Consider the following 20,184-nt stretch of genomic DNA (forward strand, 5'->3'; position numbering starts at 1 on the left):
CCATAGTATATGCTATAGTATATACCTTATCACCATAAGTATAGCTCAAAGGTTTCCTAAAAGATCCCAAGGAATATACACTCACACAGAACCCTCCATATGTCATGTAGCTTGCATATCAATACAATTTCTGGTGTTCTAACAGAACTTTTGGGATTGGTCCCCTCTGATAAATGGTAGTTTTCCTGATATGTGGGTTGTGTGTTTATGTGAAAAATGCGAATTCTGAAAAAGTGTGAACCTGGTCATTCTCCACGGCATTATGCCCAATTTTAACTTCTTGCGAGGAGGCATTTGAAGTTTGGAAGAGAAGTAGATTTCATGTACAGGAAAGATGAAGGACGGATGTTCGAGGTTTTTCTTCTGGTTTTTCTGTTTCCTGTAGTATCTGAATATAGCTAGTTACAATATTTCATGTTTATTTAAGAAGTGGGCAGATTGTGAAAAAATAGTTGCAGTGTTTGTTCTGAGTTATGATCTTGTTTCTTGGTTTCTGTTTTGCTCTGTTGTTATGAGAAATAAACGGGAGGGAGAGCCATAGTTTAAGAACGATAGATTCTTCCAGCAGTTCTTTTGTGACTCAAGGCCATTCCTCACAGAGGACTGTGGAATGCATAGTAACATTCTTTGAGTGTCATTAAATTCAGGATGGATGGACTTTGGTGGAGGACAGCAGTCACCTCAACCTTCCTTCAAGAGTACAAGATATTTTCTTACGTAAATGTTAGAGATGGAATCGTGAAAGTACCACTATTTTGTGCTCTGTTTCCCGAATGGAAAAAATACTGATTTAAACTGAATTAGTCCTTGTTCTTCTGTGTATTTAGGTTTAGGCATGCTTATAATAAAGAATTTAAAAAATACTTTCAAATTTATTATTTATTTATTTTTTTTTGAGGCAGAGTCTCACTTTGTCACCCAGGCTGGAGTGCAGTGGTGTGATCATGACTTACTTCAGCCTTGACCTCTGGGCTTAAGTAATCCTCCTGTTTCAGCCTCCCAAGTAGCTGGGACACACAGGTGTGTGCCCCCATGCCTAGCTGATTTTTTATTTTTATCTTTAGTAGAGGTGGAGTCTTGCTATGTTGCCCAGGTTAGTCTTGAACTCCTGACCTCAAATCATCCTCCCACCCTGGCCTCCCAAAGTGCTAGGAGTGCAGGCATGGGCCACTGTGCTCAGCCCAAATTTATTATTTTCAAATTAAAGATGTACCTAATTGATGTCCTGTCCAAAGCATTAACATATCTTGATAAATCCTTTCCTAACAGGAGCAGCCCAAGATAAAACTGGGTATGACTCTACCCCTCGCTCTTTTTGTTTTGAAGGTAGCATGTCCAAGTCTACGTTCTTTCTGATAATGAATGCATCTGGCAGAGATGGAAGCCTTATCTTCTGTTATTAACATTGTTTCACAGCCTCAGATCAGTCACTGCACAACTCCAGGGGGGCCTACACATCAAATCGTGATTTTTTTCAAGGAAGAGGCCATGAGTATGTATTCTCATCAGGTTCTTAATAGGAGAGGGGGATAATTCAGGTTCTATTTCAACATTGCTCTTTTTGTTCCTGAGGTATGTCAGCTGAGGTCACTTTGTAAGGAAAATTGAGATTGTGTTCCCAAGATTCCAGCCACTTCCCAGGGACACTGGCTCAGTTCTTGTTCTTACCCAGTTCACTGTCTCAGCTTCCAGAGGACAGAACCTTACCTCACCAGATCCTTAACAGGTATCTTTTTCTGCAACTCTAGCTTCCTCCCACATTGCTTAGTTTCCCCATTTTTTCCCAACTCATCTGGAGTCCTGATTTTTTTTTTTTTTCTTTTTTTGAGATATGGTCTCGCTCTTGCCCAGGCTGGAGTGCAGTGGCATGATCTCGGCTCGCTACAAACTTCGCCTCCTGGGTACCAGCGATTCTCCTGCCTCAGCCTCCCAAGTAGCTGGGACTACAGGCGTGTGACACCACGCTTGGCTAATTTTTGTATTTTTAGTAGAGATGGGGTTTCGCCATGTTACCCAGGCTGGTCTCAAACTCCTGAGCTCAGGTAATCTGCCTGCTTCGACCTCCCCAGAGTGCTGGGATTACAGGCATGAGCCATGGCAATCATAGATACAGGTATAGATTGAAGGTCTTTTTTTTCGTTCAGCAAATGGATATCTAAATGTTTCAGAATCATTGGCTGAAAAGATGATTGTTTTTCTGCAGGATTTCTGCAGGATTTCCTTTGTCAAAAATTAGTCATCCACGTATGTGGAAACATTTCTGTTCTTGCTGTTTCATTAGCCTATTTGTCATCTCTATGCCAAGATAACACTGTCCTGATTACTATACCTTTACAATAAACCTTCAAATCAGGTAGTGTTAGCTCTTCAACTTCATTCTCCATTTTAAAAGTTGTTTGGGCTGTTCCAAGTCCTTTCATTTCCCTGTGAATTTAGAATTAGCTTTTCAATTTATATTAAAAATCTTGCTAAGATTGTAATTGGGATTCTCTTAAATCTGTAGATCAGTAGATTTAATTGACATATCAACAATATTGAGTCATATGCATGCATGCCCATGAATAAGGTATATTTCTCCATTCATTTAGGTCTTTAATTTCTCTGGTAAAAATTTCTTCACTAGGACATCAGAAGCACTATGCATAAAACGAGTATTGATAAATTGGACTCACCCAAATTAAAAATTCTGCTGTTAATTTTTTAAGTTAACTTTTTATTACTAATATTATTTTTGATGGACAAATCATAATTTTATACATTTATGGAGTACAATGTGATACCTTGTATATGTATACAATATGAAATGATTAAATCAAGCTAATTAAACATGTCCATCACCTTGCTTACTGTCATTTTTTAGGGTGAGACATTTGAAATGTACCGTGTTATTCTGAAAAATATAATACATTATTATGACTATGGTGACCTTGCTGTGCAGTAGATCTCAAAGTCTATTCCCCATCTCTATCTGAAACTTGTGCGCTTTGATCAACAGCTCCTCATTCCCTGCCTCCTCACTACCCTACTGCCTCAGCTGCTGGTAACCATCATTCTATTCTCTATGTCTACGAATTCAACTTATTAGATCCACGAAGAGGTAAGATTATTCAATATTTGTCTTTCTGTGCTTGTTAATTTCACTTAGCATAATGTCCTTCAGATTAATATATTTTGCCGTAAACAACAATATTTTGGGGCTAAATAATATTCCATTATGTATATACACACACACACACATATATACATATATATGTGTGTATATATGTATATATGTGTGTGTGTATATATACATATATATATATCTCACTTAAAGAGACACTCTCAAGAGAATAAAAAGACTGGGAAGTAATGTTTGAAAATCTTATCTGTTAAAGGATTGGTATCTACGATATTAAGAAAACTCTCAAAAGTCAACAATAAGAAAGCAAACAACTCAATTGAAAAATGAGCAAAAGATTTGAACAGACACTTGTTCAAAGAAAGCTTCTGGATGGCAAATAAGCACATGAAAAGATGCTCAACTTCATTAGTCAGTAGAAAAATGCAAAATTTTTTATGTGTATACAATTACAGGCACAAATGCAATTTTGTTATATGCAGTGATTGCATAGCAGTGAAGTAAAGGCTTTTACAGTAACCATCCCCGAATAATATATATTGTACCTATTAAGTAATTTCTCAGGGAAATGCAAATTAAAACCACAACGAGAAACCACACCTATTGGAATGATAAAAATAAAAAAATCTGACTATATGCCAAGTGTTGTTTGGATAGGGAGGATCTGGAACTCATACACTGCTGGTGGGAATATAAAATTGTGCAAATACTCTGCAAAACAGTATTACAGTTTCTTAAAAATTTAAATGTACACCTGTCATCTGATCTGGCTATTCCATTCTCATATTTAGCCCGGACAAATGAAAGCATGTGTCTACACAAAGACGAGTACTTGAATGTTCATAGAAGCTTTATTTGTAATAGTCCCAAGCTGGAAATAACCCAAATGTCCATCAGCAGGTGAATGGATAAACAGACTGTGGTATATTTAAATAGTACTCAGCAATAACAGGGAGGAACTATTGGGGCATGCTGCAACATGGATGAGTCTCAAAATTATTATGCTGTGTGAGACAAGCAAGGCAAAAAAAAAACATACATATTGTATGACTTCACTTATACAGATTCTACAGAATGCAAATGCATGTATAACAACAGAAAGGTGCTCGGGGAAGGAGGGGCAAGAGGGAGGGATTTCAAAGGGACCCTAGACAGCTTCCAAGGGTCATAGATATGTTCATTATTTTGAATGCGATGATGGTTTTACAAGCATCTGCATGTGCCAATACTTATTAAATTGTACATAGGATATACTTTCATCCCTCAGTACCCATGGGGGATTGATTTCAGGACCCTCAAAGATAACATTTGCATATAACCTACACACATCCTCCCGTATACTTTAAATCATCTCAAGATTACTGTATTAGTCCATTTTCATGCTACTGATAAAGATATACTCGAGACTGGGTAATTTATAAAGAAAAAAAGTTTAATGGACTCACAGTTCCACGTGGCTGTGGAGGCCTCACAATCATGGTGGAAGGTGAAAGGCATGTCTTGCATGGTGGCAGACAAGAGAGAATCAGAATTAAGCAAAAGAGGAAACCCCTTATAAAACCATCAGATCTCGTGAGACTTATTCACTACCATGAGAACAGTATGTGGGAAACTGCCCCCATGATTCAATTAACTCCCACCGGGTCCCTCCCACAACACGTGGGAATTATGGGAGCTGCAATTCAATATGAGATTTGGGTGGGGACACAGCCAAACCATATCAATTACTTATAGTACCAAATACAGTGTAAATGCTGTGTTACTATACTGTATTGTTTTGGGAATAATGACAAGGGAAAAAATCTGCACATAATCAGTATAGATGCAACCATCCATTTTTTTGTTTCAAATACTTTTGATCTAAATTGGTTGAATCCATGGATACAGAACCTATGGATATGGAGGCCAATTGTATATAGTTTATTATATATCAATTACAGCTCAATAGTCTTTCTAAATTAAAAAATGTAGCAAGAATAATATACATCTTCCCATCACCCAGCTTCAATACTTTTCAGCATCCTGCTATTCTCTTTCAAGGAGTTTTTCTGTAAAGGGGAATGGAGAGATGGTCTGTATCTAGAAAGAGATGTGGAATCACGCAATAATTTTTGTTTTTTATTAAGGTGGGAGACGCAACAGCACATCTATATGCTGAGGAAGGGTGAGGACAAATTGATGCAAGAGTAAGAGGAACTTCTGAGAGTCCTTGTGTGGGCAGGACCAGCAGGGATGGTGTCCTGTGTGCAAAGGCAAGAAGGGCCTGGGGGGAGAGGTCAGCTCATCCAGACCAGCAGAGAAGACAAAGACATGAATAGCGTTTTCTTAGTATCCCACACAGACTCTTTGTTAATGATGGTGATAATATCAATGACTACAACCATAGAATAGTTAATAGGCCTTTGTATTCATTGACAAGATGAGTCACACAAATCCAGCAGTACTTGAGTTTCTTGGATGAAGTTCTCAACAAGGACACTGGGAGGATCTTGTAGGTACAGATTTCTCTGTATCTCCAGCTAGGAAGGAGTGATGGACCCCCCAACCCAACTCTCCTTTGAAGTAATGCTCACTTGGTCTGAATTGGAGTGATCAATTGGTAGAGATGACAGAAAGTCCTCCGTCTGTGTATTCAGTGGAAAATTATACTGCCATTCTATTTTTTTTCAGTGTTAATGGTATTCTCATAAACAAAAGCTTCCGTTCCCTGTCCCCTTGTTGGTACCACCACCATTACTCTAATCACCATTACCTATGCAACAAAAATAGCAGTAACTACCATTTAATAGGTGGTCCTGTCTGAGGCCAGGAAGTCGAGGCTGCAGCACTGGAACTGGGTGTCACTCCAGCTGGGTGACAGAGTGAGACCCTGTCTCAAAAGAAAAAAAAAAAAAGGAGAGCTGGGCTCTACCATCTCACTTCTCTTCACAACAGCCCTGTGTGGTAGTGTATGACTGTATCAGCCCCTGTTAACAGTTGTGGAAAATTAGGCTTACAGAATTAGGCTACTGCCTATTGTCACATCTCAGAAGCATCAGAGCCAGAATTGAAATCTAAGTCCAGGTGACTCCAAAGTCCTTGCCCTTAACAATAATTTTCTATCATACCACCTCCCTTTCTGAGTGAGAATTTTTCCTGGCAAGAGTAGATATATGCATGTTTTCCCTCCAGTGCTCATTTATTATGAAGACCACAGTTTGACAATAATAAAGGAACTCAGAAGAATGGAAATAATTCAGAGTTCCCAACATCCTGTTGGAGCGACTGTTTTCATTTTTCTCCCTTTCCTTTTGACCCTTATCCGTTTATACATCATTACATAGTTGTAAATGCAATTTTATTTTCTGCTTTTATGCTTAATGTTACACCAAACATTTTTCTTGTTGCTATTTAGTCTTTGATAGATGCACAATATTCCATTTTGTTAATGTGCCACAGTTTAAACAATCACCCACGATGGACGACATTTGTTTCCAGTTTCTTAGTTTTTAAACGATGCTGCAAGGAACCATTTTGTTTTCCTCTCATCTTTTGTCAGTTTTTTCTTACAACAAACTCCCAGGAGTGACATTACCAAACAAGAATTTGAACATGTTTATGGATTTAATACTTTAAACGGCAGTGAAATTAGGAGAATTTGTATCTTTGATCACAGTGGATAAATTTCGCCGCTGGCAAGAACAGCTTAACTACATGAATTATTGTTTAGGTGGACAAAATTCAAGACGAATGGGGAGTGACTGCTAATGGGGACGGGGTTTCTTTTCGAGGTCATGAAATGTTCTGGAATGATAGCGGTCATGGTTGCACGACTTTGGCAATGTGCTAAGAACACTGAATTGTATGTATATTTTAAAAGGATGGGTTTTGTGGTATGTGAATTATATCTCAATAAAGCTGTTATTGAAAATTAAAGAAAAAATTTCAGATACTCCTAGTAATAGTTTTAGCCATTGCTATAGGAGAGTTCTAGATTTGTTTTTATATTTGGAGGCAGTGTATCAATAGTGTTTAAGAGCATAAAACCATCAGTTTGCATTGTGGGGTCATGACTTACCTGCTGTGTGGCCCTTGGCAAGTGCTATAGGTTGGGTCCTCCCAAAGCCAGTACTGAGACAAAGTTTTGGGTGCAGGGTGTTTGTTACAGATCAACACAGGGCAGGCCAATGGCAGAAGCAGGACCGGGCAGAGAAATTGGGGTGGAAATGAGATGCAGGCCCAATGCAGCTGGGCCAGCCCTGCAGGAGCTCCAGACAGTCAGCGCTCCTGCACTGGACCGAAATGGCCAGACCTTTATACACTGGCCTGGCTCTGAAGCCTGCTGTGGTGCGGCCTAATGAGGGGCACTGTATCTAGGGCTGACCTGAATAGCTGGCAGCAGAAGGCCCACTGCATTGGTCCCCTCCCCACAGCCAGGCAACAAGGCCGGGTCTGACCAGGGTTCTGGGTGGCACTTCTTTGTGTCTACCACAGCAAGTTGCTTTCACAGGTTTTGCCTCAGTTTCCTCACCTGCAACATTGAGATGATAACAGTATCTACCACTTAAGATTGCTAGAAAATTAAATGCAGTAACACACATGAAGTACTTAGAGCAGTGCTTGTCATATAATAAATATTCAAAACATACTAGCTATTGTTGTTTTACTTTATTCTTACTTATTTATTTATTTATTTTGAGATGGAGTCTTGCTCTTTTGCCCAGGCTGGAGTGCAGTGGCATGATCTTGGCTCACTGCAAACTCCACCTCCCGGGTTCAAGCGATTCTCCTGCCTCAACCTCCCTAGTAGCTGGGACTACAGGCGCCCACCACCACGCCCGGCTAATTTTTGTATTTTTAGTAGAGATGGGGTTTCACCATATTGACCAGGTTGGTCTCGAACTCCTGACCTTGTGATCTGCCTGCTTTGGCCTCCCAATGTGCTGCGATTACATGCGTGAGCCACCACACCCAGCCTATTATTACTTTATTATTACTCTACTGAATAATATAGTCAGCTTTGCCCTGTCTATGCTAAAGAATTACCATGCAGCATATATACTGAGAAGTCTGTGAAGACTTAAACAAAAAGACTATTTTTTGAAGCAGTTTTAAGTGCACAGCAAAACTGAGCCCTTGCTCCCACACGTGCACAGCCTCCTTCACTCTTCTGAAGACTTTTAAGAAAAGGAGTGACAGCTCTCTGAGATGGCTTATGTGTATGTTGAGGCCAGAATTGGCAGGATCTACAAGGAGTGAGGTGAATGATGTTGTGAAAGCTTCCCTTCCTCCAATTTTCCATGATCTGCCTATTCCCGACAGATATCTCTGTCCCATTCAATTATTCTTGGTTATAGACAGCTTTACATGGTGAGGATGGGTTTATTGAACTCTTCCTACTGTCACAATTAACTGAGAGCAGAACCTCATGTTGAGGAAGTGAGTTTTGATAAATAGATTAGGGTTCTAGAATGGGAGGAGCTGCCTAGTGCAGGGATTAGGGGCAGTGGGCCCAGGGGCAGTGGGCCTGGATGTCACAAAGAACAGAGCATGTGCATTTATGGTGAAGGCAGCATGGACCCATGCATGCCCTGTCTGCAGAGCTGTATGGGAGGATCCAGAGAGGAAGGGGATGCTCAGAAAGGGTGTTGGCAGTTAGTGAGGGGCCTTTACTTAGTCACAGCTTTGCCTAGGGATGACCGAATACAGTTCTAGAGAAGAAAAGATAGCCTAGATTTTTACTTTTAAGTTTTGTATTCTTTAGTAGAGACGGGGTTTCACCGTATTAGCCAGGGTGGTCTCGATCTCCTGACCTCGTGATCCGCCCATCTCGGCCTCCCAAAGTGCTGGGATTACAGGCTTGAGCCACCGCGCCCGGCCTACTTTTAAGTTTTTAGGTTAATTTCAATGTCATACACATTGGATAGCAGAAAATTTTTCTGTTGAAGCAGCTGTTTTTTAAAAAAATTATACTGCAAAATGGATTTTTCATCGGGGTGTGCTTTCTATGAATTTTAATACATGTGTAAGTTCATCCCCACAAATAGGATACAGAACAATTCTAGTACCAGAAAAAATTCCCTGTTCCCTATCCTTTTGGACACACTAACCTTTCATAACCGTGGATCTCTTCTCCATCACTACAGCTCAAGTCAGCTCTGCTTTTAATAATCTTGCCTTTTATCTTGATGGAGTTTGCAAAAAAGAAATGTAGGCTTTGTCCCCAAACAACAGAATATATGTTTTTCTCATTGCCATATGGCACTTACTCTAAAATTGATCATATAATTGGAAGTAAAACACTCCTCAGGAAATGCAAAAGAATTGAAATCATAACAAACAGTCTCTCAGCCCGTGGCACAATCAGATTAAAACTCAAGATTAAGAAATTCACTCAAAACCACACAACTACATGGAAACTGAACAACCTGGTCCTGAATGACTCTTGGGTAAATGGTGAAATTGAGGCAGAAATCAAGTTATTTGAAACTAGTGAGAACAAAGATAGAACATACCAGAATCTCTGAGATGCAGCTAAAGCAGTGTTAAAGGGAAATTTATAGTACTAAATGCCTACATCAAAAAGCTAGAAAGATCTCAAGTTAACAACGTAACATTACAACTAAAAGGACTAGAGAAACAAGAGCAAACAAACTCTGAAGCTAGCAGAAGACAAGAAATAACCAAGATCAGAACTGAACTGAAGGAGATAGAGACACAAAAATCCCTTCAAAAATTAACAAATCCAGGATCTGATTTTTTGAAAAAATTAATAAAATAGACCACTAGCTAGATTAATAAAGAAGAAAAAAGATAAGATTCAAATACACATAATCAGAAATGATAAAGGGGATATCACCACTGATTCCACAGAAATACAATTATCAGAGAATACTATAAGCACCTTTATGCACATAAACTAGACAATCTAGAAGAAATGGATAAATTCTGGACACATACACCTGCTCAAGACTCAACTAGGAAGAAATTGAATCCCCAAATAGACCAATAACAAGTTCTGAAATTGAGGCAGTAACAAATAGCCTACCAACCAAAAAAAGCCTAGGACCAGACAGATTCACAGCTGAGAATTCTCCCAGAGGTACAAAGAAGAGCTGGCCCATTTCTATTGAAACTATTCCAAAAAAATTGAAAAGGAAGGATTCCTCCCTAACTCATTCTATGAGACCAGCATCATCCTGATACCAAAACCTGGCCGAGATGTAACACAAAAAGAATACTTCAGGCCAATATCCTTGATGAACATCAATGCAAAAATCCTCAATAAAATACTGGCAAACCAAATCCAGCAGCATGTAAAAAGGCTTACCCACCACAATCAAGTAGGCTTCATCCCTGGAATGCAAGGTTGGTTCAACATATGCAAATCAATAACTGTGATTCATCACATAAACAGAACTAAAGGCAAAAACCACATGATTATCTCAATAGTTGCAGAAAAGGCCTTTGATAAAATTCAACATCTCCTCATGTTAAAAACTCTTAATAAACTAGGTATTGAAGGAACATACCTCAAAATAATAAGAGCCATATATGACAAAACCACAGCCAATATCATGCTGAATGGGCAAAAACTGGATACATTCCCCTTGAAAACTGACACAAGATAAGGATGCTCTTTCTCACCACTCCTATTCAACATAGTGTTGGAAGTTCTGGATAAGGCATTCAGGCAAGAGAAAGAAATAAAACATATTCAACTAGGAAGAGAGGAAGTCAAACTATCTCTGTTTGCAGATGACATGATTGTGTATTTAGAAAACCCCTTTGTTTCAGCCCAAAACCTCCTTAAACTGATAAGCAACTTCAGCAAACTCTCAGGATACAAAATGTATGTGCAAAAATCACTAGCATTCCTACACACCAACAACAGGCAAGCAGAGAGACAAATCATGAATGAACTCCCATTCACAATTGCCACGAAAAGAATAAAATACCCAGGAATACAGCTAACAAGGGAAGTGAAGGACCTCTTCTAGGAGAACTATAAACCACTGCTCAAAGAAATCAGGGAGGACAGAAACAAAAGGAAAAAATTCCATGCTCATGGATAAGAAGAATCAATATCAAGAAAATGGCCATACTGCCCAAAGCAATTTATAGATTCAATGCTATCCCCATTAAACTATCTTTGACGTTCTTCACAGAATTAGAAAAAAGCTATTTTAAAATTCACATGGAACCAAAAAAGAGCCTGAATAGCCAGGACAATCCTAAGCAAAAATAACAAAGCTGGAGGCACCATGCTACCTGATTCCAAACTATACTGAAGACTACAGTAACCAAAACAGAATGGTACTGGTATAAGAATAGATACATAGACCAATGGAATAGAATTGAGAACCCAGAAATAAAACTGCACACCTACAATCATCTGATCTTCAGCAAACCTGACCAAAACAAGCAGTGGGGAAAGGAATCCGTATTTAATAAGTGGTGCTGGGAGAACTGGCTAGCCATATGCAGAAAATTGAAACTGGACCCCTTCCTCACACCATATACAAAGATCCACTCAAGATGGATTAAAGATTTAAATGTAAAATTCCAAAACTATAAAAACCCTGGAAAAAATCTAGGTAATATCATTCAGCACATAGACACAAGCAAAGATTTCATGATGAAGATGTCAAAAGCAATTGTAACAAAAGCAAAAATTGACAAATGGGATCTAATTAAATTAAAGAGCTTCTGCATAGCAAAAGAAACTGTCATCAGAGTCAACAGATAACCTGTGGAATGGGAGAAATTTTTTGAAATCTACCCATTTGCCAAAGGTCTAACATCCAACATATACAAGGTACTTAAATAAATTTACAAGAAAAAAAAAAACTTAATTAAAAAGTGAGCAAAGGACATGAACAGACATTTCTCAAAAGAAGACATACATGCAGCCAACAAACATATGAAAAAAAACCCAACATCACTGATCATTAGAGAAATCCAAATCAAAATAAAAAAATCAAATCAAAATTCTCACTGGTGTGGGATGGTATCTCACATCAGTCGGAATGGCTATCATTACAAAGTAAAACAAAACAAAACAAAACAAAAAAACCACAACAGATGCTGGTAAGGTTGTGGAGAAAAAAGAATGCTTTTTACACTATTGATGGGAGTGTAAAATAGTTCATCCATTGTGGAAGACAGCGTGGTGATTCCTCAAATACCTAAAGGCAGAACACCCAGCAATTGACCCAGCAATCTCAGTACTGAGTATATACTCAAATAAATATAAATCTTTCTATTATAAAGATACATGCATGTGTATGTTCATTGCAGCACTGTTCACAATAGCAAAGACATGGAATCAACCTAAATGCCCATCAATGATAGACTGGATAAAGAAAATGTGGTACATATATACCACGGAATACTATGCAGTCATAAAGAGGAATGAGATCATGGGCTTTGCAGGGACATGGATGGAGCTGGAAGCCATCATCCGCAGCAAACTAACACAGGAACAGAAAACCAAATACTGCATGTTCTCACTTACGAGTGGGAGCTGAATGATGAGAACACATGGACACATGGGGTAGGGGAAACAACACACACTGGGGCTAATCAGGAAGAATAACTAATGGGTATTGGGCATAATACCTAGGTGATGGGATGATCTGTGCAGGTAATCACCATGGCACATGTTTACCTATGTAACAAACCTGCACATCCTGCACATGTACCCTTGAACTTAAAAGTTGGAAGAAACAAAAATATGAGCTTTGGAGTTGGCAAGAAGTACTCCCTCCTCCCCTGCTGTGTATGTGTATGTGATTCTGGGAGATTAACTTAATGAGAAGTGGAAAGAAAAGGTAACATATGCAGAGGGTCTCCTCTTCTGAGGGTAAGTCTGTCCTCACCATCTTGCTAACTGGGACGTGCTCAGCAGATCATGGTAAGGCTAAGGAGGTGGGAGGAGATTAGACTAGTGTGCTTTACAGTGGAAGGAGCCCAATGTTACTTGGAGAAAGAAAATGAAAAAATTTTGCATGTGAAATGAGAGAGGCAAAATGAAAAAGAGCCATCATAGGCTTAGTAACTTTCCTAAGGTTATACAGATATGCACTAGCAAATGGAGGCCGGGTGCAGTGGCTCACGGCTGTAATCCCAGCACTTTGGGACACTGAGGCGGGTGGATCACGAGGTCAGGAGATCGAGACCATCCTGGCTAACATGGTGAAACCCCGTCTCTACTAAAAATACAAAAAAATTAGCTGGGTGTGGTGGCGCGGGCTTGTAGTCCCAGCTACTCAGGAGGCTGAGGCAGGAGAATGGCATAAACCCAGGAGGCGGAGCTTGCAGTGAACTGAGATCCCGCCACTGTACTCCAGCCTGGGTGACAGAGCAAGACTCTGTCTCAAAAAAAAAAAAAAAAAAAAAAAAAAAGACAAATAGATAGCAAATAAGCACATGAACTAGATGTTCCACATGATTAGTCATTAGGGAAATGCAAATAGGAATCATAAGGAGATACTACTATATACATATTAGCCTGGCTAAAATTAAAAAGACTATCAATACTAAGTGTTGGTAAGGATGTAGAGCAACTAGAACTCTCTTTCATTGCTGGTTGGTATGCAAACTTATATAGCCACTTGGAAAACAGTTTGACAGATTCTTATAAAGTTAAGCATACACATACATTTTCTATACAACCTATGTCCCATTCCTGTGTATTTATTTACCCAAAAGAAAGAGAAATGTGTTTACATTAAGACTTGTATGTGAATGTTTCTAGTAGCTTTATTCATAGTAGCCCCAAACTGGAAATAACTCAAATGTCCTTCATGTGATGGATGGATAAACAAATGGTGATACATCCATGCAAAGGAATACTACTCAGCAATAAAAAGGACTCAACTATTGACACTCACAACAATATGGAAAAAATCAAAAGCTCCCTGCTAAGGGAAAGTAGCCAGACACCAAAGGTTGTGTATTGTATGGTTCATTTACATTTCATTATCTGAAAGGAAAAACTAGGGAAAGAAAAATAAGATTAGTGATTACCATAGTCAGGAACCAGGGAAGGGGATTGACTGTAAAGGATCATGAAGAACTTTTTGGGGTGATAGAAAAGTTCTATATCTTGATCATCGTGGTAGTTACATAACCATATACATTTGTCAAAACTTGTCAAACTATACTTAAAAGGAGTGAATTTTACTTTTGTATATTATACCCATATAAACTTGACTTTAAAAAACATAATAAATGGGCCGGGCCAGGTGGCTCATGCCTGTAATCCCAGCACTTTGGGAGGCCGAGATGGGCAGATCACAACGTCAGGAGATTGAGACCATCCTGGCCAATACAGTGAAACCCATCTCTACTAAAATACAAAAAATTAGCTGGGCATAGTGGCATGTGCCTGTAGTCCCAGCTACTCGGGAGGCTGAGGCAGGGGAATCGCTTTAACCTGGGAGGCGGAGCTTGCAGTGAGCCGAGACTGTGCCACTGCACTCCAGCCTGGCGACAGAGTGAGACTCTGGCTCAAAACAGAAACAGAAACAAAAACAAAACATTATAAATGTAGAAACCCACTAAAAAAAGTGAAGGCAGAGGGCAGAGGAACCAGTAAGGAGACTGAAGAAAGAATGAGGTTTACATTAGGGCAGAGATTGCTGAATTAGAGACACAGAGCTTCAAAATCCTCCTCTTTAAATTCAGAAAGACTTGAGCTTGATTTTTATTATTTATTTATTTATTTATTTATTTTGAGATGGAGTTTCCCTCTTGTTGCCCAGGCTGGAGTCCAGTGGCACAATCTCGGCTCACTGCAACCTCCGCCTCCCTGGTTCAAGCGATTCTCCTGCCTTAACCTCCCTAGTAGCTGGGATTATAGGCATGCACCACCATGCCTGGCTAATTTTTGCATTTTCAGCAGAGATGGGATTTCACTATGTTGGTCAGGCTGGTCTTGAATTCCTGACCTCACGTGATCTACCTACTTTGGCCTCCCAAAGTGCTGGGATTACAGGCATGAGCCACTGTGCCCAGCCAACCTTGATTTTTAGCTTTGCCATATACAGATGGTGTGATCTTAGGGAAGTTATTTAACCTCTGCAGCCATGTTTATTCATCTGTAAAATGAGGATGATAACAATAGTACCCATCTGTGGTGTGCCTACTACAGTGTCTACAGAAGAGACTATTATATTGTTTGAGTTGTGTCTATGGGGCAAAGTGATATGATGTGCTGATTGATTGGATCTTGAGTGTAACGGAGTAGAAAGGGGCAAGGGTGATTCACAGGTCCTGATTCGGGTGATTGAGTGCTACCAACTGACATATAGATTTGGAGGGAAGACAATGAGTTCATGTGTAAACATGCTGAGTTGAAAGAGCTGCTCTGAGAGTTGCATGGAGATGTCCAGAGCTGAGTTTAAAGTGAAAGGCCCGTTATACATTTTAAAGATCACAATATAGAAAATTAGTTGTATTTTTAATTCAGGCTCGTGTTGAATATGTCTCCCAGGGGTTCCCAAAGATAGTCCAATGGTTAATTCTATTGGGCTGATATTCATGCCAATTATTAGTGACTGGAATGTGGTAGGCACTGAACAAATATTGGCTGAGTGACTCTGTTGAATATTTCCTATTTTCAAAGTTTTGGAAACTTCTGGATTCCCTGGACTCTGGCTGGGAATTCAAGACAATATCTTATTGACAATATCTTATTGACACTATCTTAGGTGGGCTTAAGATGCAAACTCCGTGAAATGGCTGCATGACTGGAGACCACTTGAAATGAATAGTGTCTGATGGGAGGATGGGAGGAGTTGGTGCTACTTGCTTCAGTGACTTTGCACCAGGCTGCTGGTTCCTTGTGTCCATTCTTCAGAAAGTTTCTCCGAAATCCAGCTGCAATCCTCCTTCTGCAGTCATTGCATTTTTATGTCACACAAGTAGTTGGAACCATGCAGGAAAGCTCTAAACCTCTGAACATTGGTTTCTTGAGCTTCCTTTGTGACTTTGCAACAGGGCCGGGAAGAGTCACAGGGAGAGTAAGCTTGAGCTGCTCTGCTTCATGGCAGGAAGCCATTTCAGCTCATTGTTACCAGCTCAGTCCGGCCTGGGCACCAAGGTATTATGTTCCTAATCATGCAGAGGCCTGTGCATTCAATTAGAATGTTGTGTGGCTTTCTGAAAACCACCAGTTAGGATGACTGCATTCCCTTAACTCAATTGGGCCTGATGGCACATGTCCTAAAACTTGCTGCTGTCTCTTATTAGCAGTTATTTCTCATCACCCAGCATCCCAGAAAACAGTTCTCACTCTGGCCATTATTCCTTCTGTGAACCCTTAATTCTCACTATGTGTTTTCACAGCATCCTGTGCATGGAGCATGTTGGGTTTGAATGTCATAGTTATTGAGCAAATTTGAAAATAAGTGGGTTTGCAGGAGTCAGAGCGAGAGGAGTAGGTCTAGTGACAGGAGTGGGAAGTTAACGGACTGTAGGAGGGATGAGTCATAGCTGCTCTGAGCTTCAGAAACAGCTCAGCCTGGCCAGCTGCGGGCACTCACTTCGCCATTTCAGCAAGCGAATCTGTCCGTACTCCTAGTGGGGTGGTACAGGAATGACTTGGGAAGTCCTGACTAGAAAATTCCACATTTAGAAAATGTACCTTAATATATCAGTTCCACTCAGGGACAATCTTTGAGGACTAGTCATTAGGCTGAGCTCACAGGGGGACCTGGGGGAGGAGCTACCAAGACGGTGTAGGCATGCATGCACAAAATCACACCCTTTTTGGGAGAGTTGCACAGAAGGATGTGCTGATATTACATATTCAAAACTAGGACATTCCTGATGCTTTGTCATTTTCTCAATTGAAACAAGCAAAAGTTCACATGTACACTTTTGCACCGCCCCCTTAAATGTGTTAGGAGGAAAGGGTTCATAATAAAAAGAAGCTAAAAAAAGAGGCATAAGCAATGTGGTTGGGTTTCATCTGTACCACCCTAAGATGAGTGATGTCACTGGAAAGAAGCTCAGAGATGTCAGAGATGAAGGGAAGGGAAGGGGTGTCAGATTGGAGCTGCCATTCAGTATATCAAAGACATCTTTAGGCAGGAGTTGTGCAGAGACTCCTGGATGTCACAGCTGCCTGAAGGACTCTGTGGTCTGTGATCTGGGTGAGGCTGTCTGGTTAGGTTCAAAGGAGGAGAGTGGATGGAGGAATGTTCTCTTCCCCTTCTCCATGGCTGTTCCTGCTTCCTTTATCGTCTTAGTGTACCTTACAAGGGTTTTAAATGATCACTCCCTTCCTGTTTGAAGGACTTTATTGTAAAGTCCCTTCAGCTCTTGGGCAAATGCAGTGAGATGCGGATTCCCTACAGATGCCTCCAAGTTACAGCTCTGAGTTAAGACATTTACTGTTGGAGTCCTGGTGTCCAACTCTGGGAAACTGCAGGCTTCAATCCCACCTTGTCTCTAAGCTTCTCCACACACCAGAAAGACATGCTGTCGAACACCTGCATGACAGTTGGCTTTGTCAGGCATACAGCGTGTTACCTGTAGAAATTCCACTATGACAAACCACAGAACCTCAGGTTTGGAACAAGGAGAGGAAGGGAGTCAGATGCAGCACCTCTGTGCACCAAACTCTCTTGTGTAACCTTGTGTCCTAGACCCCAAAGGTCACCCCTGTCAAGGACTTCTTGGTTCTGTGGAAAGTATTTTGCTGAAAGTTGCCACCTTGCCACCTGAGTCTCATCTGGGAAGGGAAAAATTAAATGACTATATATAACAGCCAAATGGCATAAAGCAAGACCTCGACACTTTGCTTCTAGTCCATCTCTGACAGAAACAAAAGCAAGACAGAAGAGGTTGAATATATAACAGACGACAGTGGCAATCATGCCATGACTACTTTTTCTATAGATTTCCATAGAATCTAGAATCCCGACTCAAATATTCCTCTGGAACACAACGAAATACCACAATTTGACATTTGGTGTTACAGATAATTGGTGCAAGTATTTGGGATGTGGCTAACTTGCTGTGGTCAATTCCAAATAATTTGAAAAGAGGAAAAAGTGATAGCTAGGCAATAAACCAGTGTTTGGCCAATAGCTGTTCCCGAAGTGCATAAATAGAAGAGGTCACGGGATCTAAGGAAAGCCTGCCAGGATCTCTAATCCCATTAAGTGCCAAGTCTCATCCCAGTAAGTGCCAGGTTTGGTGCAGCTAACCTGCCAGGTAGACGTCCAGGTGAGCCTACCCCTTCTCCCTCCATCCGTCTACAGGTGTGAGTTGTGCTACAACTTTGCAGCCATGTAGTTTAGAATTGTAAAGAACAGCTTGAACTCAGGCTGATGGAGTTTTGTAAAGAAAATCTCCTTTAAAGCTAAAGTGTTATGCATTTTGTGGTATTCATTGACTCATTCCTTCAATAACATTTATTGCCTGCTGACCACTTACACTACTTGTGAGTTAGGCATTCACTTCTTCTAGATGTTCAGCATTAGATAACAACACTGAAAAATCCAAACTATTCTCTCTTCTTTTGCCTAGAGGGAATGAGGGCTTTGCAGTCCTCCTGAAAGCAGGTGTTTTCCTATTCAGAAAGAGGACCTGAAGGCTGCTCTGAAGAGAGCTTTGTCTTCTCAAGAACAGCTTTTTCAAAGAGCAGCTCTGCTAACTTGCTGCCCCTTTCTTCTCATATTCAAAGTGGACTCTGTAGGTATAGAGCTTAATTGGAGAAATATTTTAAATTCCTCTGATAGGTGGCCTTCACCAATTCTTAGAAGCAGAAAATATTTTGCTTTTGGTCTAAAGCAGCTCCAGGGACAATGCACAACATTCAACCTCTTGCACAGAGTGGCCAAACAGCTGCAGGTTCTTACAGAAGCTGGAGCACATTCTGTATTAAAAATGAAATCCCTACACCTTATAGCAGCTGCAAAAGCATCCTTGCTGTGGAGAAAAGTGGCTCTCATGAGCTAGGGGCTTTGAAATGTTATACACCAGGACAAAGCCCTTCTGCTGGAAGGCAGGGGAAATTTGCCTGCATCTCACAATCATTTCATGTGAGATCACTAATTAAATTTACTTATTTGGGTTTCCAAATTTCCTTCTCCAGGGACTTGCATGACCTCCACATCCTCTTGCTTTTGAGAAGGCCGGTCATGTGATCAGCCATAACTATTAATGAATATGCTTATGAAATAAAGTGCTAGATATTTAGAATTTCATCCTTGCTGAACTTTTCTTCATTAGCATCTAAATGGCTGAAAGGATACAAAGCCATAACAATTCCAGATAAGGCTTTAATTGTAGAGCACAGGAAAACCAAATTAACTATATGCCCAAGGCACTTGAGGGAATATTTTTCTTGCCCAGCAAAAACAAAACCCCGATCCCTAAGAATTCTACACCTGACATTTCTCTTGATTTAATTAGATGCAAGAAAGGAACAAAGGCCGCATTCGAATGAATGAAAGTGAATGCCTAATTATTTTTGTAGGAAATTATCTGCATGTTTTCCTGACATTTGTGTGGCTTGCCAAGCCTTTCACAGTGTTCTCACCCACATGATCTTATTTGAATCTCATGATAATCTTGGGAAGAAAACAGGTGACAATAGCAACTGTCGCCATTTTGCAGATGAGGAGACTGAGGCTCCAAGAGGTCACATATCTGAGAACTGACAGTAAGTTCTGCACCAAAAGTAAGGATTTAATCATTGCTGCTTCCCTAAAAGAACTGAAGCAGTTTGTCAGCACAGCGTGTACTTGTGTGAGAGTGCCATGGTATAAGCTTGAGGGGATTTAAAAAGGAGAAAAAGGAACAGAAAATTGAATAAAAGGGTGAAACTGACCCTATAAACTTTATTTTTACTTTATTTTATTTATTTATTTTGAGATGGAGTCACGCTCTATCGCCTAGGCTGGAGTGCAGTGGTGTGATCATGGCTCACTGCAATCTCTGCCTCCCAGGTTCAAGCGATTCTCCTGCCTCAGCCTCCCGAGTAGCTGGAACTACAGGTGCACGCCACCACACACAGCTAATTTTTTGTATTTTTAGTAGAGATGGGGTTTCACCATGTTAGCCAGGAT

General features: G+C 40.3%; 1 long non-coding RNA gene across 1 annotated transcript; it reads left to right on the plus strand.

Annotated features, from left to right (window-relative positions):
- The first annotated feature begins 1,218 nt into the window (after nucleotides 1-1,218).
- Nucleotides 1,219-6,991, plus strand: LOC115893659. Its single transcript, XR_004053724.1, has 4 exons — nucleotides 1,219-1,492; nucleotides 1,573-1,726; nucleotides 2,996-3,097; nucleotides 5,245-6,991. It is a non-coding gene; the product is annotated as an uncharacterized LOC115893659 (long non-coding RNA).
- The last annotated feature ends 13,193 nt before the right edge of the window (nucleotides 6,992-20,184 follow it).

This window comes from Rhinopithecus roxellana, chromosome 2, assembly GCF_007565055.1.
Source record: "Rhinopithecus roxellana isolate Shanxi Qingling chromosome 2, ASM756505v1, whole genome shotgun sequence".
NCBI classification, from domain to species: Eukaryota; Metazoa; Chordata; class Mammalia; order Primates; family Cercopithecidae; genus Rhinopithecus; species Rhinopithecus roxellana.